The sequence below is a fragment of the Aricia agestis genome, chromosome 1, assembly GCF_905147365.1.
Source record: "Aricia agestis chromosome 1, ilAriAges1.1, whole genome shotgun sequence".
Lineage (NCBI taxonomy): Eukaryota > Metazoa > Arthropoda > Insecta > Lepidoptera > Lycaenidae > Aricia > Aricia agestis.
The window spans coordinates 5,793,352-5,815,898 of record NC_056406.1 but is presented as its reverse complement, the minus strand read 5'-3'; the positions used below and the strand labels follow the sequence as shown (position 1 = coordinate 5,815,898).

The window sequence follows — 22,547 nt, the reverse complement described above, 5'->3', positions numbered from 1 at the left end:
TAAAAAAAAATATGTCACAAGCAATGGAATGTATATATTTGCAATGACATAGTCTTTACAACATGGATGTATAATATAAGCTTACTCTTAAAAGTCTTACTTTGAATACAATTCCATTTTACAATATCATTCTGTACCTTTCGTTGAAGTCACAACCTTACATATCGCTCGCGGGTTACCTTTACTATCATAAGTCTTACATTTATCGGACCCGATAACAGCAATACAGACAACCGAACCAATCAAATGTGGCCATGTTAGTTCTAGAATTTTGATTCTAGATTAATGTGGCATCACCCACGTTAATTTAGTATCAAAATTTGCGCCACTTGCAAACACTTTCAATTGTCATTTTCTAGGAAATCGTCGTTAGTTCCAGTCATGTCCACATTCTTAAAAAGCTTTGTCGCAATCAACGCATCCATACAAGTGCAGTTTCTAACATACGAGGTCACCGATTGGCTGCAAATCCATTAGCACTTTTCTGATTGGTCAGTCGTTGCGTCGCAGTCACCAGGCCAAACTTCCCTGGACCGGAGATCGTTTAAAATACAAAGTAAGACTTTTTACAATACGATCCAAATATCCTTATACAAATACAAAACACTGCGTAAATTAGTAGAGTATAGTAAATATTTTATACATAATATATAATTTAGTATAACATATACAACGTAGATAAAAATATTAATGGTGGTGATATATGAAACAGTACATTTTGTGCTTCATATGCTATTATATAGTATATCTTACCGTAAGACGAACTACTGCTAGGTTATTATGAAATCTATTCACGGTATAAAATACTATGTAATTCTGATACCTACATAATAATATAGTCTGACAGTAACCTTTCCGCTCGGTTTCTGAGGGTTTTCGACGGGATCTATTCAACAACGGTGTTGATTGGTTTGACGTCAGCCAATCACGAGCGTTAGAGAATAGATAAACTCTAGTCAAAGCTGCACAGAGACGGGCACTAATACATCGGCCCGTACCACGAAACGGTTTTGAGACTCAAACAATCGTACGAGAATGTTGCGTGCTTCTTTAACAAACGTGAAATGACGTTGTTAGAGCAGGACGCGGCATTCTCGTCCGATTGTTCGAGTCTCAAAACGCTTTCGTGGTACGGCCCCAGAGTCGAAGATTCAGTAACCGAGTTAAGTACTTACGCTAAATAATACGACTACACTTTGGATTGTAGTAAAACAATTATACTACCGAATTAAAAGTAAGTGACTAAGAACCATCACGACACTGGCAAGAAAATCTATACACGCCTAAATATATTGCACTTAAAATTAAATACAAATGATATGCATTTACCTAAGCCTATATAAAATAAAATAAAAATTGAAAATATATAGCTTTAAAACAAATTTGAAATTTTGAATAAATAAAGTTTAAAATTATTTCAATTTTAACTATATCATGTAAAGCCTGGTAGAAAATGTGTTGCGCACACACTGCTATCGTAGTGTACACTTACGAATACATGTTACACTGAAGTAGGCGATTCGAATATAATATTCAATTATTATAGGAACAATTTCGTAAAGTTTTGGATGTCCCACTCTAGATCAGCCATGAGATTCGACAATGAAAAATGTGGCCGGTTTCCAAAAACATTTTAAAAATTTATAAACTGTCAAAGCAGACCAAAGCGAACTATCCAAAAATCTTTATAGAATTCGAAAAATTTTCATTGAGGTTTATGTAATTTCACCATTCTCCTCAAAAAAGCCAGGAACGTTCGTTTTCTTTTATTCTAGTAAGGGTAAAAACTGTTATAAAGTGAGGTCTGCCCGGGAAACGAACCGAGGACGAAAATGTCAGCTGCCTATCAAGTTTACCCCTTCTGTCTCTTTGTATTCTACACCCATCATTACATAAGGTACAGTTACACATGCTTATTTCAAGCACGAAAACATGCTTTAACCGAGCAGTTGCTGCTTTCGAGCTCGCATCTTATTTGTCTTATTTCGAGCATACTCAAAAATCAACAGGCGTGCGACTTTTGAGAATGGTACCTGCGGCGCGGGTGGCAGGGGGCGTGGTTTAAGCACGTGTGGACAGGTTTGTGATAGTATCGATGAGTTTTTCTCTTATAATAAGCATGTTTAATAGAAGCGAATGTATCGAGTTCAAACAGCATGCTTGTTTTAAGCATCATAATAAGCATGCTATTTTTGAGTTTCTTACGCCGGTTCTTCTCGGCGGGGTAGTTCCCGAACCGGTGGTAGGCAACGTAGTTTCTTCGTTCGACTTTCAAAAAGTGTATCATGATACCCATCTATAATATAAAAATGAGTCGCTGAATGTGTTGCTAAGCGCAAATCCCGAGAACGGTTGGACCGATTCCGCTAATTCTTTTTTTTAAATATTCCTTGAAGTACGAGGATGGTTCTTACGGAGAGAAAAATTCTAAAAAAAAGATTTGTGATAATAATACTTAAAAGTCAAATATATAAAAATGGATTTTCAATTATGTTAGTAACGCTAAAACTCGAAAACGGCTGAACGGGTTGGGCTAATTTTAGTCTTAAAATATTCGTAGACGTCCAGGGAAGGTTTTAAATTGACACGAAGTTCACTGGGACAGCGAGTTTTGAATAAAAATATATTTTATTTATTTTATTATTTGAGCATGTGTAACTGTACCTTTACTTTGTACAAAACACTGTACCCCAATTCAGCTGTTTCAACTAATAATACAGCTTCGGTCCAGCCGGGATTCTCTTATTATAACGTCTTAAAGGGCCCATTCACGGCAGGCCGCCGGCTTATGCAGGATAGCGAATGGTGTCGCAGGCCTGCATGGCGGCGGGCCTGCGACACCATTCACAATTCTGCATAGTGCAGTGCATAGTGCATACTGCAGGATAGTGAATAGGCCACTTTATACGTCAAACGACAGATTTTAAAGTTTTGACCAATCAGAACGGTTGGTGGTTTGATTGGTTAATTTTTAAAGCCCGCTATACAATGTATTAGACCAACGCTTTGAGCCAACGCATCGGGCCAACACATGCAGAGACTCTATATGTGTTGTATTCCGTACTCTACAGTAGAGTAGGAAATGTCGCTTCTAACTTATGGCTAAGTAGGCCATTGACCCAATTTCTATTTCATTTTACCAAGACTGCACCGAAGCTGCATTAATGTTGGTAAAAATTAGCTCAATGAGGTTACATAATATTCGCATCAGTCTGTCAACAGAATTTCTTTAAGCAATTAAATTATTTAGGTATAAATTTGGTTTATCAATAATTTTGGCATAACAAACTCGGTGGTTTTCAGTCTTTAAACAATTCCAGATCCTGTTTTAATTTTGGTGTAGTTCGATTAAAGCTAGGGCTTAAAATAAAAACAAAATGCAGCAACTTTAACAATTTTAACTTAACAGTAACAAAAGTTAAAAAATAAGAATTAAAAAAAAATACAGAATAGTAATGATTGTGTGTATCGTTTGGATTTTACTTGTAGTAAAAAGAAACTACTAAAATACAATTTGGGAAGAATAAATTGACTCTTTTGTACATACTGGAAGGAATTGACTACTGGAAGACAGAAAACAAATAATAATTTTAACAGGAGGTTCAAAAATGCCACAGACAAAAGAAAGTTTCGTACTATTCATACAAAAAAAAACAACTAAAAAAAGTACAATAAGTACAAATGACGGTTCAATAAATTGGCCATACACATAATTTCTTTAACACAATCATACACGGTACCATTCTAAACACAAAGATTATTATCTATCCTAAAATTAAACCTTTTTGCATTCAAATATCGAACGGCTCTATTTTTTAATCTACACTATGAAACGGTATAAAAATAACGGATCCGGGAGCTAATCGACACATACAGGGTGTCTCAAAGTTTGCGGACAGTAACAACAAAATATCACATGGGACACCCTGTACATTTTCAACGGTTATATCCTAAATCAGTCTGTCCATAAGTACTCTGTATGTGATTCACACGGTAACATACTATATGGTACAACCAGTCAAACTTTAATGATCTACCCCCCATACTAATAAAATATTTACACGGTGAATTATGTTTGTTCGTCTTTGTCTGCCACACAGCAGGTCTTAAATAGTTACACGCTTCGTAAATATTTTCATTAGTAAGAGGGTTTATGTATCTAAGATGAATGTGTAAATGCAGAGAAATTATAAGTACCATCGAAGAAATTGATTCATAGGCAGTTATCGGACCTGCACCATTCGGTCGCCTTATGTCAATTCAGTATTAGGCCGGTATAAATAGTCAGTACTCAAGATGCATCTCGGTCTCAAGACACGGTTCAGGCTCTGTGATTGGTTAGCTGACAAAATTTGGACCAATCACAGAGCCGAACCGCGTCTTGAGACCGGGTCGCATGTTAAGTACTGACTATTTATACCGGCCTTAGTAGCGATCTGTCGGTGCAGCATGACATAACGCTACCAAAGTAGGTCGGTCCGCCATCTGCCTATGAATCAACTTCTCTGATAGTACATAAATATTGCCAAACACGTTGGTTTAAAAGCGAGTCTAGCTAATATTTTAATTCTTAATAAAACATTAAGTATGTCTATTTGTAAGTCATCAAAGTCGGGTGAATTTTGTAATATTATGTCACTGTACTTAATACCGCATAGAATATAAATGTAATAATAAAACTGTAGCATACTAAAGAGAAGAATATTACTGCTTATTACATTATTTTATTGAAAAAAGTTTAAAACAATTTCATTCGCATATAGCTGTTAAAAATATCCTTTAAGAAGTCAACAATATTATTATGCTTACTAATAAATATTATCAGTATTTTAAGAGTTAAGACATAGCCCATTTCAAAAAATTTTACCAACATTACGAAAATAATATATGGAAGTTTAGTTCAAAACAAAAATTTTGGATGAAATTGGGACAGAGAATATTGTATTGCTTTCCAAAAATGCTATGAAATGGGCTTCAAAGAACACAGTAATTATAAAGCATATTATAATGGGAGACTAATGCCGGTGATCGACATGCTCTACCTAATGGTCGCAGGTAACCTGGGGGTCGGTTTCCTCAGGTTACCTGGTTGTCTCAGGTTATCTAGATCTTGTGTCTCAGGTTACCTGGGGGTTGGTTACCTCAGGTTACAAGGTTATCTGAGCGTAAACTATGTCCGGGGGTAGTAGTGTCCAGTGCGCGCCGGCAGCGGCGGGGGTGTGTCCTGAAAATGGAGGTTAATTATTAAGTAACCAAAAACATGAAGAATAAAAATTGTATAGGTCGCGCACAACTTTAAGTTCACTCGGCAAAAATGAGAAAAGTTGCAATGTTCGATTTTCAGGTTTCTTTGGTTCAAGTTCTGAGCGGCCTATATCTATGACTAATGGTGCACAACGTTCGTAATTACTAATTATCTACAGTACAATATATTTATTTTTATAAAATATAACACAAATAAAAATCCAAATAAAAAAACAAAGAAAAACAAGAAAAAAAAAAAAGAAAAACAAACCTCTATTCTATTAAGAGCCAACCCTAGGTGCCAAAGTCTGAAAGAAACGGTGCAAAAGAAAAATCAGGCTTAAAAAAAACAAAATAATAATAAAAACAATTAAAATAAGCATATTATTTACAGCATATGCATATCAAAAAATTTATTATATAAATGACATTTGTGATCAACAGAACAGTGACCTCTACCACTCAATATTTTACTTTTCCTAAAATCACTATTATAGCTTTGTAAGAGTCAAGTTAAAAGAACCAAAGAGATTTTGTAGGTAGTCACCGTCGGCCCAAGTCGACCAATACAACGACTTAAGTTTTGCGGTTGCAGGGCGAGGCGGGCACGCAACGAATACGTCACGGAAGTGCAACGAACCCGCAACGTATGCGTTGCGGTTACGTCACAGAAGCGCAACGAGATAGCAATGTTGTATGCTTTGTAAACTCGCTGCAAACACGATGATAAAGTTACGTATCCGCCACGTGACCGCAACGTCTTCGGTGCGCAGCCGCGGCAGGTTTGCAACGTATACGCTGCGCGGCCGCTCCGCCCTATGTCCGCTCGCCAAACTAGTGTGATAATATCCTAATCTCTGGCGGCATACCTGCACGTTGTTATCGTGTAGATAATGTCTGGGAAGCTGCGGGCGCGGCATCGGCTCGTCGCTGTCTTCGTCTTCCTCGAAGTCTGTTGAACATAGTGAATCACAATATTGTTTAGGAGCCAGAGTTTTTACCTACTTGCCAAACGCCGGCACTTAGTAGATAGTTATAGATGAGGCGTTTTACGCGCGAAGTCCATAAGCGCGTTTCAATTTCTATTGCAACCAGATACCGCGTTTTACGCACGTTTTTACGCTACAAACTCCAATCAAATTCGCAAACCGTAGTATTAGACGCTGCAATGGCACTCAAGTATCTCGACTCGCTCGTCGCTCGCGGGTTTTACGGGCGAGTCGAGAGTCCCGCTCATTGCAAGCGTTTTACTTATTAATAAGGGGCACAGACAGAATCAATGTCAGAACTTTATCTGGGATATTGTTTTTACTATTTAAAAACACAGTGGTAGGGTTTTATTTGCGACCTAACAATTAACAAAGTTTTTGAGGCAGTTAAGGTATTAGGCTTATGTATGACATTCCTATATTCAACGGTAATCACCTCTTTAGTAGGCTAGAATAAATTAAGAACATTGATTTATTATAAAAATCTAGATTATGTTGCTAATCGTAGCATGCATATAAAATCATGCGATTTAAAACAACATTTACTAAGAGAAACCTAGTTAATCTTCTAGAAAAAATGTGATCATATTATTGCTAGAAACAGCTCAGTTTTAAAATATTTGAAAGAGACGGTGTAAGGTATGCAGTATACAATATAAAATCGGTTTACAGAAGTAATCTGCAATTCTAACAGGTATTCCATTTATAAAAATTTAGATGAATAGAGTAAAATTGATTAAAAATCACCGTTGCTCGATTTTTGTATTAAGACTATGGCTACCATCTATGCCGCTGATCTATGCGTGAGTGAACTTACCTCGTCGTTTTCGCGGGTCGAGAGCGCCCTTAACCGTTTCCTCAGTGTCAGAACCCTCTGGAAAACATTTAACATGAAAACCACCAAACATTCATTACAGTAACAACGAATTCTTCCATGAGAATGGTAAGTTAGTGATGAGTCTACTTCTGATTTGCAATGGGTCCTTGTTTGGGTGTGACTTGTAAAGTTACGTCTATGGGGTATTGTGTAAGTTTGATATTATGGTTTTTAATTTTGTGACTTTTTTTTCATTTTTTAGAAGACATTATACATCCATAGTGGACTATACGAGTTCTGCTATCTATGTTTGTCATGTGACTTTTCTCATAATTATGTCAGATAAAGGCAGCAGATCTTGTATACTTACTCGCTCTGTAAATATTCATTAGGGGTGAATAGTCTATTAGGGTTAAGTGAGTCTTCGGTGCAATAGACCATGGGGGTACATAAAGGATGTGTTTCTTGGAGTTATAGTAATGTGTGTAAATTTATGTAAACAATGATCATTTGACAATTTCAATGATACTACCTACATAACGCTGGAAATACTTTTAAGGATTGTCACTAGTAGATACATCTTGTAGTAGATCATCAAGACTTGGTCCCTAATTTTGAAGAGAAACATGTAAGCCAGCCAATGTTAGCATACATTTAAAATTACTGACTTTTCAGATAATATACACAAAACCACCAGAAAACCAAATTCAATGTTTGAAATAATTATAAATTAGTATTTTCGACTGTCACTTTATATTTGAAGACGGCAAAGATATACTTTTAACGATTACATTACAATAGAATAAACATTAATCAAGTATAACATTTTTATTCAAAAGTTGTTAGATTTAATTTAGCATAAACTTATAAATTTTTACATCGATTATTATATTCACAAGATGGCGTTGATTGAATGGTAAAACAGTGGTGTCTGCTTTATCCACCATATCGAAAGTGATTCCCCTCAACTCTTGGATGCAGTTTGCATTGTTAACATTTACCACGAGCTGTAAGTACTAAGTGGAATCTATGGTCTAAGTGTCATCTAAAACCATTATGAAAAAATCTAGAACTCGAAAACCTAGCACGTTCTAATGGCGTGTTCTAATAAAAACATGCAGAAATTGACAAAACGTGCCGTAAAACAGTAACACAGTAAAATCGGGAATCATGCATAAACGTTCTAGAACAAAACTGGGGGGTCGACCCCGGGGGGTATATGACCCCCTGAGAGGGGTCAGGAGGGGGTCTTACCGGAGTTGAGCTCTCGCACGAGCGTCGACATGGCGTTGGTGACCGAGTCCGCCGCGTACAGCAGATCGCTGCGGAGGTTGCGATTGTCTATGCCCACTGAAACGTCAGCTACCGTTTAACATGTAACATACCACCAAGCCGCACGTTTGCCATATATAATTTTGATGTTAATTTGTGATTTACAACCGAATTTCTAACCGCAGTCTTTTTTTAGAATTGCTAGTTCGACTCTGCTTTCTACAAATTTTTTCGTGACATTTTTTTTTATCTAATGTAACTACCAAAAAGGAAACAAAATGATTCTGATTTGCTTTTTCACGCAAAATTGATTAAAATTCTTGTTGAATTAGATTGATGATATTCTTATCATCCATATTTTTTCCCGATTTAAATTTTTTGAATTATGTAGATAAAAATCTAAGTATAACAATTTCAATGCTTTTGAATTTTGTCGTTTATCCAATTGGCTTTCTGGTGGCAGTTTGTGTATTGCTGATGTTAGGCTTTGTCATTCCGTACAATTTTTGGTAATTTCGTCAATTATTGTTAGTAAAAGTAAAATTATATTTATTAATTATATTTACAAATTATCAAGTAAAACTTACTTGTAGTCGGCCGTTGGTTCTGATGGTAACTTCTGGAGTCGACCCCCATTGATTCCACACCTAGGATTACAGAAATTTATTACAAATTTATAATGTGTGTAAGAAACGACATAGGAATATAAACATGTATTTATTAAAACTAGATATCGCCCAATGGTCGAAATTCGACCTTACTTGCAACGACATTAGGACTGCTACCTATATTTTGTAAAAAGTATTGACTTCATCATAGTTTTTTTCAATTCTTGTCTCTGGGACTCAGCTGATCTCAGACTGGCCGTTTAAGCATTGTGTAATAGTATCTAAAATGAAATAAAAAAAAAACAATAATCCATTTTCAATTTGTCAACTTGTTGTCATCAGACTTCAACCATAAATAAAAGAGTATAATTCGTACGTATAGGTTTGTCACTCAAAAATCTGTCATTTTTCATAGTAGTAGTGTCGTAGTGTGTGTAACGTTTTATTTGTTAAAAATATATATGATAAAAGCATAATTTTAAAATAATATTAGCTCGATGCACTCCGTCACCATATAAACTCTAACTGTGCGAAATTTCATGCACCTACGTTTTCCCATTTTTTGTAAAAAGGGTTACAAAATTTTTCTCTCACGTATTAATATATAGATTTAAAACTCTTTAACAATAAAGACAAAGAGGTATACTTAATTCAGAAGGATAGTAGATATTTTTCTAGGGTAAGAAAAAATGAATCTACGGTAAAATAGTACAAAAATAAAGTCTTACAAATCATTACAATTATTATAGTTTGTGCGTTTTATGATGGTATGCGTGACACATTATAATTGACAATAGTAGGGAAGTTACCTAACAAAAATTAATCGATAATTTAAAAATATCGAATCACTTCGTAAAGGAATTGCAATTTAAAATGAATGCCCTTTTTATCGATTTGATTTCGATTCAACAGCGTCAATCTCTATTGACATAAGTTCCGTTTCATGCATCTGACATTTTTCAAATGTTTTCGTAACAATAATTTTATACTCCTATTTCACAGTTAATATTTATAATTTTATATTAAAGCATTTAGCAACAGTTCATTTTTATTCATTTATAATTATAAGAAACATTTGCTTTTGTAGATGGAATATAATTTATTACATTTTGATTTATTTTGTTTTCTTGTAAAAGAAACCCATAGCAAAGAATATGAAAACTGTCACCCATATCATCTTATAACGCACAAAATATAAAAGTAAGCGTGTAAGAGCAAACGTATATTACCGAGGCTGTGCGACATGTCGAGACGCTCGCGTTCGCCTAGCGACGGCGTCTGCGGCGCGCTGCGCACGGCGCCGCGACCGCTACTCTCCCTGCAAAACAAATACATTATTTATTTCACGTACATCTATATTATGATACTTGCTTGCAGCTGGACGCCACTGGAGAAGAGTAGCACTAGACAGAACTGAGTGGAAAAGGCTGGACGAGGCCTATGCCGAGAGGCACACTGACCTTCGAGACATCCTATAGCTTGAAGGCAGTATAAAGAGGCTATCATCATCATCACATATTATGATACTTATCTCTACGTTACAATATTGTTACTTATATGGTTTATGACTACGAATAATAAAAACTAAAGAAGAGTAACTCCGTCAAAAAACATGCTCCAAAATACTTGTCAAAAAAGTGTACCTTAGGTACACATTTCAATACATTTGCAATATTTAGGTGGCCTTGAGCGGTATAAAGGCTGACGTTACATGACAGTTCGAATGGAACCAAATTTAAAACGGTAATAGTATGGGAGTTATGTTTCCTTAGTTTTTATTATTCGTAGGTTTTTGAGGATAATAAAATAATTATCATCATTGTGATTCAATGGAACGACTCTCACAACTTGAAATAATAAATTGTAATTACATAATCGTTTCTATCTGACTCATAAAATATTCATGCAGCAAATAATAATGTTCAAATGAAGTCGGCTTTTCGTTTTTGGACACATTGAAAAAGACATAATACCAGATAAAGACAAGTTTTTTTTTAAATTTAAAGATCATCACAATATTTAATCTATTCAAGGATAGCTATAAAAAAAACTTGAAATACTTACCGTTCCGGAGCGGATGGTTGAGGCTGTGAGCCCGGCAGCGGCGGACTCTTGGTGGACCGCGGGGAAGAGTTGGGCGTCGACCGGGGGGAAGACTGCTGCGTCTGTTCATATACACAATACATTTAGTTGGTAGTTATCTCGTGTAAAAAATAAGTTTTAATTTTCGAAGTTGTCAAGAAGTCAGATATCAGCCATGATAATATTATCATTTATCACCAGACTTAGTAAAGAGTAAAAGTACACTCAGAATAAAGATTTTAATTTAAATATTTGGGTTTAGCCTTTAATGAATGCAAAGCCTAGTCAATCTCTTCGCTCGTCCCACCCACCGCCAACAATCTAAGAAATTTCAATCACCTTGAGCATCCTCATGAGTCCCTCGAGCTGGTGCATGAGGTGTTTGCGCGACTCCTGCAGCGAGGACAGGTGGCCCTCGAGCTCGTCCTTGCGCTGCCGCAGCGCGCGCAGCTCCGACACCAGCGGCGGCGCCCCGCCCACCGACTCCGCTTCCTGTTGACGTCTGAAACAATCAACGATATCATTCATCCATCCGTGAAGTCTTTTATTTGGCCTATAGGCTATGTCAATCGATATAGCTTAGGTTATCTTAAATCAATTAAATTAAAAAAAAAATGTTGCTGGAAACTGAAAAAAGACGGATGCCATTTCGATGTGTATAATATGTAAAAAGAGAATAAGTTTAAATAAAGGAGAACTACATATTTTTTTATAGCGACGAGAACAACAGAATAGTTACAGTGAAACAGATACATTATTAGGCGTATGATATGAACAATAGACTACTTATTAGTTTCTTAATTATCATTCTTATGTTTTGTGACTAGAGTAAGTTTCTGTTACAACTTTGGAAACCATTATTAAATTGATTAACCTCTATTAGTTAGCTATTATTACTTGCTATACAATTGATTATAAATTTTTAAACATTTTGCTATAATTTTAAGGTACGAAACTCACCTGAGTCGTGCTATCTCTCTCATGATCTCCCTGTTCTTGGCCTCCAGCTGCGATATCAACTCACGCTGTTGCCGCGCCGCGTCCACCTCCGCTCCCTCAGAAGATGATCGACCCTATAACATAATATTTGTATTTATATTTTATGGTTACAGACAGTAAATATATAATTTACTAAATGATAATTACCAATTCTGGGGTCAGAGAAGCAGATCTCCCTGCTCGGGGCTGTAAAAAAAGCAAGTAATACTTTTAGTAAGACCTTATAGCGGAATGTGATTCTACATAATATAATGTTTCAAGTTAAGCAAAGCGAGAAAAACTTGATTTAGATAGAGAGTGAGAGGAGATTCATGGCGAATACGTATACTCCACAAGCATCAATTTTCGCCGAGCAATCATAGTTGTGTGTGTGCATGTGTGTGTATGTAATACGCACCATGGTTCTGTTCTCGTGCGCGAGGCGGGCGGCGTACCGCGCTATGAGACGGTGCTCGTCATCCACGCCGCGGGAGAGGTGCTCCGCTATACCTGACAATGAGGTTGTCATTTATATACATAAAAAAATGTCAGGTAAGTTTATCTTGTATAAGTAATTCCCCACTATTTACTCTAACAGTATTTCTCAACTATTTAATGAATGTTATTATATATATAAACCTTTCTCTTTAATCACTCTATCTATTAAAGAAAACCGCATCAAAATCCGTTGCGTAGTTTTAAAGATTAAAGGGAACAAAGGGACATGAGGGAAAAAGCGAATTTGTTATATAATATGTAGTGATGCAGCTTGTGCGGAAATTAGCAATAGGATTATGGCAGTTTACACTGTTCGAGATACCGTAAAACACACTTGGTGTTTTAGATAACAGTCAGACAGACACACCTTCATTTAAGAAGGTGTGTCTGTCTGACTGTTATCTCTTTACGTAAGCGTAAAGAGGTAACAGTCAGACTTTGTCAGAGTTGGTTTAGCGACTTAAGAGTCACTAAACCAATTTTGATGACCAATATGGAAATACTGCAGGTCCCAAAAGTTGTACTTTTTCTCCCGGAAAGGCGAAATAATACGTAATTAAAAATAAACATGAAGACTCACTGCGGTGCGTGGATCGCGAGGAGCGGCTGTCGAGCGAGCCGGTGTTGACGTACCCCGCGCCGTACTCCGGGAAACCGTTGTGCGCCGGCACCGGCGACGGGGGCCTGTACGTTGTAGTAAAACTTAACAGTTAATAGGTAGCATCAGAGAATCCAATTCACGTTATTTGGTCGCGTTATGTCAAACCAAGCCACTAATATTGAATTGATATCGTCATTAAAGTTCCAACACCGAGTAGAGTCACTTTTTGGCTATTTTGAAATTTTGATGCCATTCGCTAGAAAATCGGAAGACGCATTGTATCAGCCAATTAGGAACACGCATCGCTTAGCAAAAACTGCTAAAATAATTAAAAGTAAACCTGCTTGTATGGTATCTTAGGCGTTGTTAAAACCTAACGGACGATATCTAGATGAAATAGCGTAGGTCCATCAACTGCCTATAAATCAATTTCGTCGATGGTACGATCATAGCGACTATTATTTGGTGGGGGTATGTTAAGCTAAAGATAGTCGTAGTCTGTCTACTGGATTCGACATACCGAATTACGTAGGTCCGTTCTCTTTCTATTAATCAATTTCGACGATATAACAATTTGTATATTATTATTACATATTACTTTTAAATCTTATACACAATTAGAGATGAAAATTCCCCGGAAAGTTTCCATTTCTAAGGAATATTTCCTGAAAACTTCCAAATTTGGAAGTTTTGAAAGCTGTCATTTATCTTATAAAGACAGTTGTGACGTTTATTTTTAAATGCAAATAACACTACAATTAGGTACTTTTTATAGTTTTGATTAAATTGAACATACTTTAGGTATAAAATATGTGATATGAAAACAGATTTGTCTATTTTATTATTCAGTCGTATGATTTAGATCGTTTTTTTGAATATTTATCTAAGATAACATTATTTTCAAACATATATTGCTCAGGATTGACTTTGCTTTACGCTTTTCGATTTTTTATATTATATTTTTCTGTGAAACATATAAAATTGTGTTTTTTTAATAAAAACTAGAATAGTTTTCTAATAATAATACAGAAAATAACATTTTTTGAAGTATACGTGTCTCTGTCTCTATTAAGGGTCGAATTAACGGCTTAACTTCTTTCTAAAGTCAATCAGCTGATTTGATCTTACCATACTTACATAAAAAAAATATCCGTATTAAATTGAGTACCTCATCTGTTTTCGTCGGTAAAAATTACTATTTTATAGAAGAAAAACCATTTTTAAAAATTCGCAAATGTTTCTGAAAGTTTCCAAAATTTCGGAAACTTTGGAAGTTTTCACGGAAATTTTCCGGTAAACTTCCTGAAACTTTCCAGTTTCGGAAACTTTCCGAAATTTTCAACACTATACACAATACATACACGATGTGACTAAGGTCTAGCGTGCGTTCAGGCCGCTCGGGGTAGCGCGGCAGCTGCGGGCGCGCACGCTCGGGCACGCACCGGAACGACTTGCGCAGCGTCGCGCCTATCTGCTTCGACGGTGACTTCTGAAGTAATAAACATCGTTTGAGTACGTAATAAAATCTTACTTGATGTTGTATGTAACTTGTAATAAAATATCAAAAGTTCTTTACCTCTACTACCATAAAACATCAAAATATTTTAAGCTTGTAAAGATATAAAACGCATAGAGAATTAGAGATATGATGATGAGATGCGAGGATGTAACAATAGATTTAGGCACATTAGCATAATATTATATCATTCCACGCACCATTGCATAGGGGCAATCTTCAGAGCAGTAAATATTTTTTTATGTTCAAAATTTACAAACATAATTAAAATGACATTAAACAGCTTTATGCAACCTTAGGAAACGAAACCTAAAATTACTAAAATAGTTTTACTATTTTGGGTGCATATACAAGATTTAAGTTACATTATGGACATTTCCTGTCAAACTCTTCATTAAAGTAATCATTAAATGTCTCTGAGTGCGGCCGTGTGGAAGAAGTTTATACATACATATGTGGCGTACTCCTTGACCTCGTGGTCGTTAGTGTGCGGCGGGGAGACGTGTCCGCGCCAGAAGCAGTCCTGGCACAGCGTGTAGGCGGGGCAGCGCGTGCACCGGTACCGCAGGCCCGCCAGCGACCCGCGCCCACAAGCGCTGCACGCCAGCGGGTGCACCACTGTAAAAATATGTTTATTTATTCCAAAAAACTTAAATCGCACTAAATCTTACATTATTCTATTAATTATTATCTTTCTGGAATGTTCTCTCAAATTATCTCAGCTACACATAAGACACATACACACGCTAAAGTAAGTATTATTAGTTTACTCGATGTATGTGACATGAGTAATAATACTTTAGTGTGTTCTGTAGTTGTTTGTGTCACAGTTTACAGGCCATGCATAATATTTATAGGTGCTCTCTCACCGGGAGCATTCGCTTGTAATGTAACATTACAGAGTCAAGCATTACATCACCGAGGGAGGAAAACCGAGCATTACAATGCGCACCCACTGGTTCAGGTAATGAGTCTGATTAGGAAACCCACTGGTTCAGGTAATGAGTCTGACTTGTACTAATTAAGCTGCCATTATGATGTCAAAGTTTTTGCCAAAAAGTTACTAATCAATTAAGATGTCACATTTGAGAACAATGTTGTAAAAAAACATCACTTTCGGCTGGACATTAATTATTTTAAGAAAATCTTACCATTTTCAACACTAGCCAAGCGATGGAGTAGCGGCAGCCACACAAGACATGGAGGTCCAGGATCTGACATTAGTGTATCCAAAAAGTCATTGACTGTAATTTTCCCATTCTGTAAACAACATTTTAATATTAAGGACATACGACATATTTAAGATAAAAAATTATTTGCCTAATAAGAGTAATTATGAATTCATAATGTCTATTATTAATAATTATTATAAACACAAATATGTGTCTGTCTGTCATTTCTTTATTATCAACCTACTAAAATGATTTGGTTGACATTTGGGTATGGATAAACTCAGAATCCTGACTTTCTAAGCCAGATGTGTGCAAGCCCCTTACCTGGTTAAAAATTGACAGAGCTAAGCTGTCATTGTAGCTGAATGATGGGGATTCATAAACAGCAGCGGGCAGAGCAAGAACTTCCCGCAGGTAGTCAGACAGTCTTTTCATTAGCAAGTGGCCGTTTCCATCCGAAAGTTGTGAAAAGATATCTAAAAGAATTTATGTAGATTTTTAAATTTTTAGAAATTATGACTTTTTGTATACATATTTTATATACCGTAGAAACTCGATTATCTTATCTTATCAGGCCCTCAGTTATACTGATATATATTATCCAGATGGCCAGAGCCGCACTATATAGTCTAGCTATTATATATTCACTGTAATCTAAACAAAATGTCTTACTTACATCTCAATTTGTCCATGAGTTTCCCAGCACACATAGTTGCCAATGCCACTTTGATTGAGAACACTCGGATTTTGCCAACATTTTCTCTGGAACAAGATTGATAACATTAAAAATTATTTTTATTTAAAACTATCTTTAAAGAATGTAAGACATAGACCCTTGAACTTTATACTAAAGCTGGTACACCAGCACTATAACTATCCATTTGAAATTTCTCCACTCCCCACACTTGAAATAAAACAGGTTTCCATATTAAGTAAACTATGTCTTAACCATTTATAATATAATAATGGCAACTAAACTTGTGTCTTCAAACACTGGCTCGTATTTGACTAGCTTTAGAGTGGAATTGCTAATTTATGGGTATTATCACTTATACTGTTGTTTCCATTACTTACCCTGTACTATAAGCTGAGAGAAGCCAGTTCAGGAGTAAAGCAGAACAGGCTTCCACAGACACTTGGTTTGCTGGTGGCAATCTTTTATTCAGATTGTGGTACAATGAGGACACCAGTGTTTCCAGCCTGGTCACATTGACACATGCGGTAGGTTCTAGTGTGTTCAACGCATTCTCCCTGAACGCCTCTATGACATTCCAAATATCTATTGCGTGTACTGCAACATAAACATCATTTATTTTTATTGCATTTATAATATTGGTATTAAGTATGAGTTTTTTAGTTTCAAAAAATTCAAGCATGTTTTTTTTACTGATCACTATAGAGAATCGTCTTAATTGTACATTTAATTTTATATCAGTAGTTTCAACACCGATTTTCGTTGACTTTTTGAGCGTTTTTTTTTGGGAAAAATACGTCACGTTTAATTAGTTGGATTTAACTTAAATATAATAAAAGATATTAATCAAAATACTTTATTCATAGACAAAGTCATTACGACTTTGTCTATGAATAAAGTATTTTGATGAATCAGAAAAGTTCTACCAAAAAAGCAAAAAGGTATGAAAAGTGAGATCAATATATTTTTCATGCTTCTCTTTATTTAGTTTCAACTTTTCCTTGTACCGTTTTTGCTTCTCTTGTAATAACACAATATTTTTTGTTTGAACACAAACACAAAAAATATTGTGTTTTTTTCTCTTTATATTTTTTTTGTGGTTGAGTAATGTTCAAATATTGGAATACAGATTATATCTATTTATTTATTTATTTAAAGGCACGGTACCTGAAAACGGTAAATAACGTTAGTAAACCAAACCGTCAACAAATTTAGTTAGAAGGTAAGCATTATAGTTAGTAACAATTGTCTCCTGGGTTGAAACGACAGGGGAACCGTTACCCAGGAGACATTTACACATATTTTATTTTTTGTCGACGAATATAAGAAATCTAAAAATTTAAACAATACCCAGGAAAACTAAGACATAATATCCATATATAACCACAAAAAATTATTGAAATTCTTCATAATTTCGATGCTACCCCGCAGCTCGACAATAAAACACGCTGCCTCACTCAGAGTCTCAGATGAAATTGCCGATCAATTAGCGAAAATAAAGTGGCGTGACGAGTATCAGGTGAAACCCAAAAAGGTTTCCTACTGGTCGAGCTATTTAAAGGCTGTGTCTGTCGCACTTACCCCACCTTATGTGTCGTTAGACAGCGGACCAGCGTATTTTAGTTTTGGTGGGGACAAATTTGTTAAAGTCAAATTATCAAATAAAAAAGAACTTAGTAGCCTTTAATTAAAGATTTATGAAGCGTTGCACATTCAAATACGTAAACGGAATGTTAAAACAGCCTTCGCTTCGGAACTTTTTGTCATAATATTAAATTCAATACATCGATTTGTCAAAAAGACAACAGAAATTTGTATGAAAGTGAATTTTCGTCAGTGGGGACATGTAAGTTATTATATTTTACAACAGAAAATGTCTATTAATCCCTACGTTAATATGATGGCAGTAGTTTTGATATACATATAAAAGCAGTTAATTATTATTATTGCCAATAGTTTTGTGACCAGAGCATTCCAATTGTGAGGGACAGGTTTTGGCAAGGAAAAGTTGATCCACCCATTTAATACTTTTATAAGTAGTATACTTTTAAGTGATTAAAATTGTAACTTACAATTGCATTTCTTTTGGACAAATCTTAGTTTGCAAGCAGTCCTATAGGAGGCAAATCTGATAAGGTCAAAGTTCTGTTCTCTCATCTCTTGCTGCAGCTGGGATCGAGGGTCCAGTGAGGTATTCCCCACAGGGTGGGGAGCCATTACCCCCATGTTCTCACGTTCTAGAGACATTTTGATCTAGAAACAATTACAAATAGAATATACCTATTTATATAAAAAGGTACAGAAATTACAAATAGGTTTATTATTATATGTTTGCTTTATAATATATGCTGCGGCACCCATACAATAGGCATGGAGTGACCATGCCGACTGTATGGGCGCCGCAGACTCGATCGCACAAAGTCTGACGTCTGCGATCTCCCTTAAACTTACTCATAAAAGCTGTCAGGTTGTAATTTACATATTATTATTATTAACCTTAGTTAATAGTTAGAAACTTAGAAACCGTATGTACTTAGACCAAACAAACATAAGCCAATTGGAACTTACATTTTGGAATTTACAAATTCGTGGTTAGGGGTTTTTCTTGTTTGTTTTTAAATGATTAAAATTGTGCGAAGACCTACTCTTATATATTTTGTCTTGGGAGAAGATAGTCTAATAAACTTTAATGTTTACTTTTTATACTGCCACAGTGTACTTATTATAACGATAAAGAACTATTTGTGTACAAACCTTTAGTTATCTCATCACTTGTTAAAAGAAAATACGTCCTATTTAATCAAATCACGGTACTTTTTAAGTTAAATCGATTAATGTGACGAGTTTTAGATTTTCATTCTAAATAGTAGTGTGGCTTGTACTCGTCCAGTTTTTCGTGCATTTCAGATGAAACACTATAATAACAAATCACTTATTACGAGAATACACTAAATTTAATCACTTTTATCTAAAAAATTTCAACAAATTAGCTGATGTACAAAACTGACAGCCAAGTATTCGGTCTGCCATTATAGAAGTCGAAGTTGGAAGGGAGTAATGGAACGTGACGAACGTCAGTTCAACTTTCAAGAACATTTTTCTTCGTTTGCTCAATAAAATACAAAAATTAAATTAACATTTAAAAAAATAATATTTTTAGAAACTTTATTAATTATATGTTGCATTTCAACTCAGAAAAAATATTCATAAAATTGTTTTTTAGCGAAAATAATTACTATATAATTGATAAATTCAAGTATGTTTTTTGTAAAATGGAACGTGTCTAATTTTTTTTAAGAAAACGACAATGAGCAATAGACGAGGCATAATAATTAATATACCTTTTACTTTTTATCATTGCCCCATTTTTGGATATTTTATTACTTTATCAGTAATTATTAGTTAAGTATTACACCAATTCTCTTAGTTTACTAAACTTGGCAATATCTTACAATTATATTACCTAATACCTATATTGTAATTTATACCACTTGAATACACTCAACGTGCCCTAGCGACTAGCGTAATGTTTTATACTTAATTAACTTTGTAATAAAACTTTATCCTTACTAGGTACCTAGTATCTTTTATATTATTAAACTAGGCCTATAACGGGTGCCAATGATTTCCTTAGCCAGTAAAGCACACACCTCCTCACTATATCACTACTCACTAGCCAGTAGTCACTACTCACGTCTCACTGGCCACTGCACAGTGCCCAGTAAAATCGGGTATCCGTAACGATGTTATTAGAACACTATCTATTAACTGCAAATTCTTCAAAAATCTTTGTGTTCCTAGTAAGTAGAAGTTAGAACAACGAATGATAATTTCAACTGCAGTAGCCAGCAGGTGCTCAATATTCGCATAGTTTCTTTCAAATATGAACCCTGTGTGATTCTTATGAAGGTCTAAAACGGCGCGGCGCGGCATACACAAACAGTCAGCTGCCCAGTCAGCAGGTGATAAGAGCCTAATGGGTACCTGTAAGGTGAGTGATCAGCTGGTGATTATTAATTACGTCATAATAGCAACATTGTGACGAGATTGCGACCAAGTTCCTAGGCCGGTTTATATAGTCCGTACTTAAGATGCGACCCGGTCTCAAGACGCGGTTCGGCTCTGTGATTGGTCCAAATTTTGACAGCCAACCAATCACAGAGCCTGAACCGTGTCTCGAGACCGAGATGCATCTTGAGTACTGACTATTTATACCAGCCCTAATGTCCCTCGGAAATACTACCGACTACGTACCTACGTATAATAAAATTAAATTAAGAAGTTTAAAAAAACCCCCGCCAAAACAACTTTAAAAAGTAATGAAATAATATTTACTGCCTTTATGTTCAAATAATTCCTAACTTGTGTAAAGTAATATTTTAGTCCATAATTGTTGTCACGGTGTGTCGGGGGACCGCCAACTAAACTACAACCTACAACCGCCAAGTCGCTGGTTACCTATCTCGATTCAGATCGCTGTGAATTGATCCTTATACTTGTTATGTGAAATCAAACATCTACATTAGCGGTCCCCCAACACACCTTGACAACAATTATGGACTAAAATATTACTTTACACAAGTTAGGAATTATATTTTGAACAGGCAGTAAATATTATTTCATTACTTTTTAAAGTTGTTTTAGCGGGGTTTTTTTTAAATTTCTTAAATTAATTTTATTTCATACTTTTTAAACTTGTGTTGATTATAGTGCAGAATAATTCCTATCAACAGAATCATATTCTCATGATTACCATCTATCAATGTCCTTTTCGATGAGGCCGTTAATATGAGCCCAAACATGAAACCTCCACTTTGGGTTCATACAAAGCTCGGTTCCTATAGAATCCAGGTGATGCTGCAGCAGCAGCATGTAAATATTTACTGTTTATACTTTATCTACTTCTTACTGGTTGTCGCAAATAAAATGAGCCCAAACATGAAACCTCTGCTCTAAGTTGGCGAGGAATTGGATATCCTATTGATTACCAGGTGATGCTGCAGCACCAGGTCAACTTTCCATTATTATGTGTATACGTATATTGTATATTCACAAATGTCACGAACTAGAATGAAATACGAGTATAAAACCCATCACACGACTACAAGTTGCTAACGGCCTTTCATGAACCAGATAAACCCTGATTGTCCAGCACTGAGGAGGCTGATGATGATGAATTATAGCTAAGAACACTCTTGATCGTGTCAGCTTTCAAACGAAAAAAAACTAAATCAAAATCGGTCCACCCGTTTGTATGCTACGATGCCACGGACAGATACACACACAGACAAACAGACAGACAGACAGACATACACGTCAAACTTATAACACCCCTCTTTTTTGTCGGGGGTTAAAAATGAACTTTCCCGAAAATCGTTATCGGAGCCCGTTTTAGAGTTCCGTACTTCGATGTCTGTCCGTCTGTCTGTCCGGGTCCGTCTGTCTGTCTGTCTGTCTGTCTGTCTGTCTGTCTGTCTCCAGGCTGTATCTCAAGAACCGCTTCAGCTAGACTACTGAAATGTTCACAGATTATGTATTTCTGTTGCCGCTATAACAACAAGTACTGAAAACATTAAACTTATAACACCCCTCTTTTTTGTCGGGGGTTAATAAAATAAATACTGAAGAGCGGCTTCCATACAACAAACGTGATTTTTTTGGCCTTTTTTGCTCGTAATCAGTAATGGCAACAGGTAGGCACTTGAGATATTCACTAAATCCTGAATTTTATTTGTACTTTATTAATAATAGGTAAAATATACCCTAGCTAAAATCCTGGGTATGCCCATGGCCCCATGGCAATATATGCTATGTATAGGCCTATTTTATTTCATTCAGGGTGATAAAGTAAAACTTTGTGTTAGTAGACCAATTACACTAATAAATAATAATAATATGGAGCAAACCGAAAAAATAATAGTCCTGCTCTGGCCGTTCTTGCGCCCAGAGTCTACTGCACCCTGTGCCTGGGCACCGGCGGCACCGGCGCGGTGGTATTTACGGCACTGCCTATAAATGATGCGATCTGACGCGTTTTAGATGTACCAGCTACGGGCTACCATACAAAATGAACTCC

At 35.8% G+C, this 22,547-nt stretch overlaps 1 pseudogene; it reads right to left on the bottom strand.

Annotated features, from left to right (window-relative positions):
• Positions 1 to 4,853: 4,853 nt before the first annotated feature.
• LOC121739906 overlaps positions 4,854 to 22,547 on the bottom strand; it is a 66,758-nt pseudogene continuing 49,064 nt past the window's right edge.